Source organism: Nelusetta ayraudi, unplaced genomic scaffold (genome assembly GCF_046127955.1).
Source record: "Nelusetta ayraudi isolate G7.1 ecotype Tasmania unplaced genomic scaffold, CSIRO-AGI_Nayr_v1 ptg000135l, whole genome shotgun sequence".
NCBI lineage: Eukaryota > Metazoa > Chordata > Actinopteri > Tetraodontiformes > Monacanthidae > Nelusetta > Nelusetta ayraudi.
Genome location: NW_027466185.1, coordinates 3,590,001 through 3,600,000, shown reverse-complemented (window position 1 = coordinate 3,600,000; position 10,000 = coordinate 3,590,001). Strand labels below are relative to the sequence as shown.

General features: G+C 44.7%; 8 non-coding genes across 8 annotated transcripts in view; all 8 read right to left on the bottom strand.

The window, feature by feature from the left end:
* LOC142878349 (5S ribosomal RNA) overlaps positions 1 to 76 on the bottom strand; it is a 119-nt gene extending 43 nt beyond the window's left edge. Inside the window, exon 1 of the ribosomal RNA XR_012924620.1 lies at positions 1 to 76. This exon is cut by the window's left edge and continues 43 nt beyond it. This is a non-coding gene — a ribosomal RNA (5S ribosomal RNA).
* Positions 77 to 318: 242 nt separating this feature from the next.
* On the bottom strand, positions 319 to 437 carry LOC142878338 (5S ribosomal RNA). The gene has a single exon (XR_012924609.1). It is a non-coding gene; the product is annotated as a 5S ribosomal RNA (ribosomal RNA).
* Positions 438 to 670: 233 nt separating this feature from the next.
* Positions 671 to 789, bottom strand: LOC142878326 (5S ribosomal RNA). The gene has a single exon (XR_012924598.1). It is a non-coding gene; the product is annotated as a 5S ribosomal RNA (ribosomal RNA).
* Positions 790 to 1,015: 226 nt separating this feature from the next.
* Positions 1,016 to 1,134, bottom strand: LOC142878313 (5S ribosomal RNA). The gene has a single exon (XR_012924586.1). It is a non-coding gene; the product is annotated as a 5S ribosomal RNA (ribosomal RNA).
* A 222-nt stretch (positions 1,135 to 1,356) lies between these two features.
* Positions 1,357 to 1,475, bottom strand: LOC142878302 (5S ribosomal RNA). Its single transcript, XR_012924575.1, has one exon. It is a non-coding gene; the product is annotated as a 5S ribosomal RNA (ribosomal RNA).
* Positions 1,476 to 1,697: 222 nt separating this feature from the next.
* LOC142878599 (5S ribosomal RNA) lies at positions 1,698 to 1,815 on the bottom strand. The gene has a single exon (XR_012924860.1). It is a non-coding gene; the product is annotated as a 5S ribosomal RNA (ribosomal RNA).
* A 221-nt stretch (positions 1,816 to 2,036) lies between these two features.
* Positions 2,037 to 2,155, bottom strand: LOC142878290 (5S ribosomal RNA). The gene has a single exon (XR_012924564.1). It is a non-coding gene; the product is annotated as a 5S ribosomal RNA (ribosomal RNA).
* A 7,528-nt stretch (positions 2,156 to 9,683) lies between these two features.
* On the bottom strand, positions 9,684 to 9,802 carry LOC142878279 (5S ribosomal RNA). Its single transcript, XR_012924553.1, has one exon. It is a non-coding gene; the product is annotated as a 5S ribosomal RNA (ribosomal RNA).
* Between the last annotated feature and the right edge of the window lie 198 nt (positions 9,803 to 10,000).

Below are 10,000 nucleotides of genomic sequence, written 5' to 3'. Positions count from 1 at the left end.
ACTAACCAGGCCCGACCCTGCTTAGCTTCCGAGATCAGACGAGATCGGGCGTTCTCAGGGTGGTATGGCCGTAAGCGAGAGACGCTGTTGCAAACAGGCCTTATAAACCTGCAGCATGGAGGAAGTGCACCTTGCCTATGAAGCCGTGCATGTGGTGTTCATTTATTCAATCATTCATTCATTCATTTAGTTAGTTAGTTAGTTAGTTTGTGAGTTAGTTTGTGAGTTTGTTTAAATGAACCGCCAGCAAAAAACAGTTTGTCTTGTGATTTCCTCACAAAGTTGCACGTGGAAACAGCACCCCCTGCCGGGACAAAAAGCTTACGGCACCTGGTATTCCCAGGCGGTCTCCCATCCAAGTACTAACCAGGCCCGACCCTGCTTAGCTTCCGAGATCAGACGAGATCGGGCGTTCTCAGGGTGGTATGGCCGTAAGCGAGAGACGCCGTTGCAAACAGGCCTTATAAACCTGCAGCATGGAGGAAGTGCACCTTGCCTATGAAGCCGTGCATGTGGTGTTCATTTATTCATTCATTCATTCATTCATTTAGTTAGTTAGTTAGTTAGTTAGTTTGTGAGTTTGTTTAAATGAACCGGCAGCAAAAAACAGTTTGTCTTGTGATTTCCTCACAAAGTTGCACGTGGAAACAGCACCCCTGCCGGGACAAAAAGCTTACGGCACCTGGTATTCCCAGGCGGTCTCCCATCCAAGTACTAACCAGGCCCGACCCTGCTTAGCTTCCGAGATCAGACGAGATCGGGCGTTCTCAGGGTGGTATGGCCGTAAGCCAGAGACGCTGTTGCAAACAGGCCTTATAAACCTGCAGCATGGAGGAAGTGCACCTTGCCTATGAAGCCGTGCATGTGGTGTTCATTTATTCATTCATTCATTCATTCATTTAGTTAGTTAGTTAGTTTGAGAGTTTGTTTAAATGAACCGGCAGCAAAAAACAGTTTGTCTTGTGATTTCCTCATAAAGTTGCACGTGGAAACAGCACCCCCTGCCGGGACAAAAAGCTTACGGCACCTGGTATTCCCAGGCGGTCTCCCATCCAAGTACTAACCAGGCCCGACCCTGCTTAGCTTCCGAGATCAGACGAGATCGGGCGTTCTCAGGGTGGTATGGCCGTAAGCGAGAGACGCTGTTGCAAACAGGCCTTATAAACCTGCAGCATGGAGGAAGTGCACCTTGCCTATGAAGCCGTGCATGTGGTGTTCATTTATTCATTCATTCATTCATTCATTTAGTTAGTTTGTTTGTGAGTTTGTTTAAATGAACCGGCAGCAAAAAACAGTTTGTCTTGTGATTTCCTCATAAAGTTGCACGTGGAAACAGCACCCCCTGCCGGGACAAAAAGCTTACGGCACCTGGTATTCCCAGGCGGTCTCCCATCCAAGTACTAACCAGGCCCGACCCTGCTTAGCTTCCGAGATCAGACGAGATCGGGCGTTCTCAGGGTGGTATGGCCGTAAGCGAGAGACGCTGTTGCAAACAGGCCTTATAAACCTGCAGCATGGAGGAAGTGCACCTTGCCTATGAAGCCGTGCATGTTGTGTTCATTTATTCATTCATTCATTTAGTTAGTTAGTTAGTTAGTTTGTGAGTTTGTTTAAATGAACCGCCAGCAAAAAACAGTTTGTCTTGTGATTTCCTCATAAAGTTGCACGTGGAAACAGCACCCCCTGCCGGGACAAAAAGCTTACAGCACCTAGTATTCCCAGGCGGTCTCCCATCCAAGTACTAACCAGGCCCGACCCTGCTTAGCTTCCAAGATCAGACGAGATCGGGCGTTCTCAGGGTGGTATGGCCAAAGCGAGAGACGCTGTTGCAAACAGGCCTTATAAACCTGCAGCATGGAGGAAATGCACCTTGCCTATGAAGCCGTGCATGTTGTGTTCATTTATTCATTCATTCATTTAGTTAGTTAGTTAGTTAGTTTGTGAGTTTGTTTAAATGAACCGCCAGCAAAAAACAGTTTGTCTTGTGATTTCCTCACAAAGTTGCACGTGGAAACAGCACCCCTGCCGGGACAAAAAGCTTACGGCACCTGGTATTCCCAGGCGGTCTCCCATCCAAGTACTAACCAGGCCCGACCCTGCTTAGCTTCCGAGATCAGACGAGATCGGGCGTTCTCAGGGTGGTATGGCCGTAAGCGAGAGACGCTGTTGCAAACAGGCCTTATAAACCTGCAGCATGGAGGAAGTGCACCTTGCCTATGAAGGCGTGCATGTGGTGTTCATTTATTCATTCATTCATTCATTCATTTAGTTAGTTAGTTAGTTAGTTTGTGAGTTTGTTTAAATGAACCGCCAGCAAAAAACATTCATTCATTCATTCATTCATTTAGTTAGTGTTGTGATTCTATATTTAGTTTAATGCATTATAGCAGTGAGAGTTAGTATATTAGCAAATATTGTATCTATGTGTTAGAAGTATTATAGTTAGTTAAATGTTTAAATGTAATGAATGTCAATACATGTAGTCCTCTTATAATCATTTGCCCATTCTTATCAGTACCATTCAGAACCTCGGAGTAAAGACAGATACTGTTTGACTGATTAAGCCTCAGGAACAGTGACTTGGGGTGATCAAAGTTGGGGTGAACACAGAAACTGCATTTGTTACCCCCCATAAAGTTTGTGACCCTTTCAGGCACGGGAACACGAACTTTTCACCTCAGGGTTTTATGGCAGGAAAGTTTCCAGCAGACCAGATCAAGAGGAGGATGGACTATTTGGCTCCCGGCCAAATAAGGACTTGTTTCCTGCCACAGATTAGCCTAAAACGGGGAAGGCTATACCATCGGACAGCCAATAGGAGGACGACATGGAAGAAGACATCTACATATTTTATTACTGTTTGTTTCTGTATTTAAGATGGCGTAAGGGACAGATAGATCAGACTTGGCATCTGATAACACATTGTTGTTGTTAGGGTTAAGCCTCCGGAGCTCTGTACCAAGTATCTTGTTTTTTCTTTTACTAAAACTTCTTAAGATTTCATTTGTCTACTATTCTCTTCATTCAACGAACACGCGGTTTGGTAGCATGAGATTGGATAAAAGAACCAAACCAACAATTTGGTGACCCCGACGTGATGAGGAAGGACAAGGGAATCTGAGATTGAACACCACAACGGTCACTTCTGGGGACATCTGATGATGACAGGCCGGCCACAAAAAAAAGGTAAGCAGACACCTGTTTAAAACAAAGTGCTGCATATTGGACATTCTAAAGTGTGGTCGTCAGTGTTCTGTGAAGTGTCCTAGATAGAGGAGCAAGATACTTGGAATCATTTTGTAGGAATTTTTGTTTTGTTTTAATTGCGACGAGGTAATGCTCGGAAAGTAGGACTTACGGTCTGAATTTTGTTTTGTTTTAATTGCGACGAGGTAATGCTCGGAAAGTAGGACTTACGGTCTGAATTTTTGTTTTGTTTTAATTGCGACGAGGTAATGCTCGGAAAGTAGGACTTACGGTCTGAATTTTTGTTTTGTTTTAATTGCGACGAGGTAATGCTCGGAAAGTAGGACTACGGTCTGAATTTTGTTTTGTTTTAATTGCGACGAGGTAATGCTCGGAAAGTAGGACTTACGGTCTGAATTTTTGTTTTGTTTTAATTGCGACGAGGTAATGCTCGGAAAGTAGGACTCCGGTCTGAATTTTTGTTTTGTTTTAATTGCGACGAGGTAATGCTCGGAAAGTAGGACTCCGGTCTGAATTTTTGTTTTGTTTTAATTGTGACGAGGTAAGGCTAGGAGGAATAAATTTAGTGGTTTAATTTCATTTTGTTATTTCTATAACGTTAAATGTTGGAAGTGTTTGGGGAATAAGCTGAGTAAAAGGGTGGTACTTGGAATGCAATTTACGGGAATGGACACGCCCGGCATCCAAGGAATATTATTGTGTGGGTGGTATATGAGTGAGAAATTGAACGTGAATTAAAAGATTCGTTGACCTTGGGAATTAACCCCAGAGTGAAACCGGGCCAACTAAAGTCAGCCTAAAAGCTTGTTTCACTGAGGCACTGAATTGGCCGACGGAGCCATTCACATTCAAGCTCGCTCGGGAACATAATAAATAAATAATTTCATAATAAATACATAAATAATTAGAATGGAAGGTAATAAAGGTTGTTGGGATCAGGGAGATTTTTCTCCCTATCCCTGGTCTGTTGAAGAGCAGTGTCAATGGATGCTGAACCAACTGATTAGTGACAGTGATAAGGAGGTGCCTGCAGGGAGGCAGAGAAGAGTCCAGATAACATTCCAGGGCCCTCTGCTTCAGAAAAGAGGTGAGCAAAACAACAGCGTTATGTCAGCTCAGGAGCAGTTGTTGAAACTCAAGTTGGATGGGGCCAGGCGTGGAGTCAATGATTAAAGGAAGGAGGAAAAATGAAGGACCTTCAAATGGTCCAACAGCTGCCTCAGCAGGCTCTCCCTCAGGGACAAACACAGACAATTTGATTTCCTGACACCTATTGGGGCAGTCCTAGAGGGGGCAGAGTTGGGTGATGCAGAAGGGGGTAAGGAGCGGGGCAGCGGCATCAGGTTACGGCTGAGATCAGTGTCACTGCTGGGGACAAAAGATGACAGTGGTGAAACAGCTGTGCATGAGCACAACAGCAGAGAGCACAGAGAGACTTGGACCCGCCTACCTGGCCCACAGCAGGGCAAGGCAACACCCTCCAGGCTGGGGGTCCTCCACAACAACAAGCTCCCAGTACAGGAGCTGCTCCACAAGGCCAGTGCACGCAGGGGGATTGTCACTGTGATGACTTTCAGTGATGGTGACCAGAAGTTCATATGGATGAGGCGCTGGCAGATCACAGAAGCGAGATGTCCTGATGAACTGAACTGAATTCCACATGTCGCATGTGAATGGATGCTAATTCAGCAACAGTCAAAGAAAGAACTGGAACTTGGAACATCCCCTGGAACTGGCAGACTGTTGCTGTTCAAAGCTGAAAGTCCTGGTTGTCTATGCTCCGACCTTTAACTCTGCCTGCTGACCCCTATCATGCCTCCTAAATCTACGATTGTGATAAAAATGAAGTGTTACGGGATGCATTTGAAAGCAAACTGGAAGGGACCTTTGGGTCCATGCGTCCCTTGTCTGTTGATGAATCCCGGGTGTGTGGCTGCTCAGGTAGGCTGCATAGATGAAGTGGTATGGGATGGCTGAAGAGGCCTATCCTCATACCTACTGGCAATTCATGCTGAGCATCAGGCCAGAGATTTAGGCCACGTAATGAAACGCCTTGTCTTCGTTCAAGATTGGGTGGACACACAGTTTCCAAAGTTGTCATATTCGCCATCCAAAGATAGGTAGTCCCTGACCATAAAGACCTTTTCTTTTAGATATTTCTGAAGGAGAACACACGGTAAACGGTGTTCTCTTTCAGAATAAAGGGGGAGATAGGAAAGTGTATGTAAGCATAACGTAAGCTTGGGGCATGGCAGCAAAAAACAGCACATGCAGAGATGGGTCACGCCCTGACAGTGCAAACAACACATAGCGTAGTATCACTAGTTAGCTCAGCAGCATTTACTATGACATCACTCAGACAGACTAGGATAGACAAGATTTGAACTGCACCACACATGAAGGGATTAACATGGCAGATAGTACAGGGGAAGGTGAACAACATAGGTGCGAGGAGAAAGGGAAAGAGAGTGACTATACGGATTCAGCATATGAAGTGGGAGCAAGAAAGGTAGATCAGTTTTTCTTATGACATCGGACTCTGCTATAAGACATGAGACAAATTTGACAGCATTCAGTCCGCAATATGAATTGTTGTGTTTAGATTAGGTCAATGCATTTTTCTGTTTGCCTTGAGATTTTGAGCTCCGTGTAATTTTCTTGTTCATCTACAACAGGGAGCCTCCCTACATGAGAAGACAGTTTGGAGGCAAAGGGGGCTGTGAATGTGGAAGGCATTTGGCGGGGCCCAGGTGGCCGACCGGTTCTCCCGCCCGGTCTTATAGGTGCTGTCTTGGAAGAGGCCCACGGCCTAATACACTGTGGGAAACTACAAATGATGAGGCATCTGACACATTCATGGTATCTGTTTAGCAAAGAATTTTTGATATGTACACATTCCAATGTGAGGTTAACAATTTGGCCATATGAGGGAAAGTTTCCACTACACTAATGGCAGGGTGAGAAAAAATTAATAGACCACACAGATTTGATTGATAGGGTAGATGGGTTCTGATACTTCCTGGTGGCAGTGGATGCATACACTTGCTGGCAGGAGGCGGTTCCCACAAAAGTAGAAGAGTAAAAAGCAATAATAAAGTTTCTCATTATTTGATATATCCACACATGGTTTTCCCACAATAATTAGATTAGATTGGCACTCACATTTAAAAGACCTCCAAGAAGAAGAGAAGCGTGAGGCCTCAAACACGCTCTTGTACAGTTTCTCATGACTAATCACAAAGTAATCTGGAAATGAATTGAATGCTGAGTAGCAAATTGGCAAGGTTTATGCTCACAGTGGAATGAGGTGGACACAGGTGCTATCAATAGCCCTGATGTCAGCAAGATCTGTTATCTCCCGGACAGGATTCACCCCCTTTGAGCTCGGGTGGGTGTTCCCTCTCCGGGACCTAGAGCAGATAATTATTATTAAATCCATCACTGTTTTTGACATATAATCCTATTGTGATCAAACTAATAGCATTTCTCTTAAGTTTTCTCTCAACAGGTAAACTTGGGAGCCGCAGGTGAAGGAGAGCAGGGGACTCCAGACACATCGGAGTGGGTTCTCTTGAAAGCCATTAAGAGAAAGTGGACTGAGCCGAGGTGGACAGGACCATTCTAAGTAGTGGAGCGTACGACCCACACTGTTCGTTTGCAGGGCAAAGGTGAAACCTGGTATCACTGGAGCCAGTGCACACCGGCAGCTGCACCTCGGAGATCACTTCGTAACTGTGAAGAACATCAACAGGAAACAATATGAAGTTTTGGGTTTTATTACTGCCTGTGCTATTAGGTTTGTGCAAGGGGCGGATAGGTGAGATTTGTTTAGGTTACACAGGGATGGTGTTAAATTATGTTAGGGGAAGTGACATTACATTTCAATTTGACTTGTGTGATGTAGGAGGAGGCTGTAGAAATCCAGAGGGATGGAGGAGTTATGATGTATATATGTATGTATAGCGTGGTGCATTATACTTGTTTATATGGGGAAGGGGTGGTTCAGGAAATGTGTCCAAATTGGAGTTATGTACATTGGTATACAGGGCGGAACTGGAGTCCCAGTGTCCCAGCATTTTGGACGAAGGATGATAGGGACAAGATAACATTTACTAGGGGACAGTTGAGGGGACAGAAACATAGGGGTTTAAATCCACTGCTACTCTCCATCAGGGATATGCAGTATTCTCCACAAAGGAGGTTGGACGGGACAGGTGACAGATTGTTTTTAGTATTAGGTGTAAATGCAGCAGGTCAGGACTCAAAAGGTATTATAGAAATTAATTGGATTGACCCAGTGGCATTAAGTCCCGCACCAACAGCGATTCCTGTGTTGAGGGGGTTGGCCGAGGTTATCGCCATTGATGTGACAAACCTGACCGCAGGAAATGTGGTCCGGATGGCGACGGGATATGGTGATACCAACATTTGGATTGAATGGATACAAGCCACAGTTAGAGACAGAAACATGACAAATTGTGTGGCTTGTTCCTCAGCTCGTCCCGTTCTGCGTACATTTCCGGCACCCTTATTGATTGACACTGACCCTCAAGGATTTCAATGTATGCTTTCTTTGCATTTGTATGATAATCCTCCTAATTGTACTACTCTATCAGCCCTTTTCCTAGTGATGTCAAACAAAACAGCCCCACCAATGTTTGCGCCGTCTAAAAGCAACTAAACGTGTCTCAGTAGGAATGGAGACGCTCAGATGGTACATCGTGCAGACCCATTTTGGTATCAAGGGGGTTGGAATTGTTTTGCTGTTGTCCCTCCAAATGGTCAGGCACCGGCGCCATTTACGACTTTTGCTATCATTGACCTTTTGGGGTCAAAAGGGGGTGCCTGCTCCACGAGCCAGGGGAGGGAGAGTGACCCTAGCAGCCGATCCCACTTGAGATCGCCCACCTACATCAATGCTATTGGGGTTCCGAGAGGTGTTCCAGATGAGTATAAATTGGTTGACCAGGTGGCATCGGGATTTGAGAATATTCCAATTTTATCTGCGTTGTTCCCTGTCACCCCAAATAAAAACATAGATCGGATTAATTACATACATTATAATGTTCAGAGACTGGCTAACCTCACTCGGGATGCTGTTGCAGGTCTTTCAGAGCAGCTGGCGGCCACCTCGCTGATGGCAGTTCAGAACAGGATGGCACTCGATATGCTCCTGGCTGAAAAAGGTGGTGTCTGCTCTATGTTTGGTGATCAATGTTGCACCTTTATTCCTAATAACACAGCCCCGGATGGTTCAGTAACTCGGGCGCTAGAAGGCCTGAGGACTTTGTCAGAAGAGTTGAAGGAAAATTCGGGCATTGATAATCCTCTGGGAAAATGGTTAGATAGAATGTTTGGAAAATGGAAAGTGATTATTGTATCTGTATTAATCTCATTAATTTCAGCTGTAACTAGTTTAGTTTTGTGTGGTTGTTGTTGTATTCCGTGTATTCGCTCATTATGTAATCGACTTATTGTTACTGCATTAGAAGGTAAACAACCCCCACCCTACCAAATGGCTCAATTTCAGAAGGAGAGAGCGCCATTGATGGAGGATTTGGAAGAGGAGGCAGTTGTTAAGGTGTTCTGAGGTGGTTTATGGTTGGCCTAGTGGAGGCTAGGCCAAAAGGGGGACTGTTGTGATTCTATATTTAGTTTAATGCATTATAGCAGTGAGAGTTAGTATATTAGCAAATATTGTATCTATGTGTTAGAAGTATTATAGTTAGTTAAATGTTTAAATGTAATGAATGTCAATACATGTAGTCCTCTTATAATCATTTGCCCATTCTTATCAGTACCATTCAGAACCTCGGAGTAAAGACAGATACTGTTTGACTGATTAAGCCTCAGGAACAGTGACTTGGGGTGATCAAAGTTGGGGTGAACACAGAAACTGCATTTGTTACCCCCCATAAAGTTTGTGACCCTTTCAGGCACGGGAACACGAACTTTTCACCTCAGGGTTTTATGGCAGGAAAGTTTCCAGCAGACCAGATCAAGAGGAGGATGGACTATTTGGCTCCCGGCCAAATAAGGACTTGTTTCCTGCCACAGATTAGCCTAAAACGGGGAAGGCTATACCATCGGACAGCCAATAGGAGGACGACATGGAAGAAGACATCTACATATTTTATTACTGTTTGTTTCTGTATTTAAGATGGCGTAAGGGACAGATAGATCAGACTTGGCATCTGATAACACATTGTTGTTGTTAGGGTTAAGCCTCCGGAGCTCTGTACCAAGTATCTTGTTTTTTCTGTTACTAAAACTTCTTAAGATTTCATTTGTCTACTATTCTCTTCATTCAACGAACACGCGGTTTGGTAGCATGAGATTGGATAAAAGAACCAAACCAACATTAGTTAGTTAGTTAGTTTGTGAGTTTGTTTAAATGAACCGCCAGCAAAAAACAGTTTGTCTTGTGATTTCCTCACAAAGTTGCACGTGGAAACAGCACCCCTGCCGGGACAAAAAGCTTACGGCACCTGGTATTCCCAGGCGGTCTCCCATCCAAGTACTAACCAGGCCCGACCCTGCTTAGCTTCCGAGATCAGACGAGATCGGGCGTTCTCAGGGTGGTATGGCCGTAAGCGAGAGACGCTGTTGCAAACAGGCCTTATAAACCTGCAGCATGGAGGAAGTGCACCTTGCCTATGAAGCCGTGCATGTGGTGTTCATTTATTCATTCATTCATTCATTCATTTAGTTAGTTAGTTAGTTAGTTTGTGAGTTTGTTTAAATGAACCGCCAGCAAAAAACAGTTTGTCTTGTGATTTCCTCACAAAGTTGC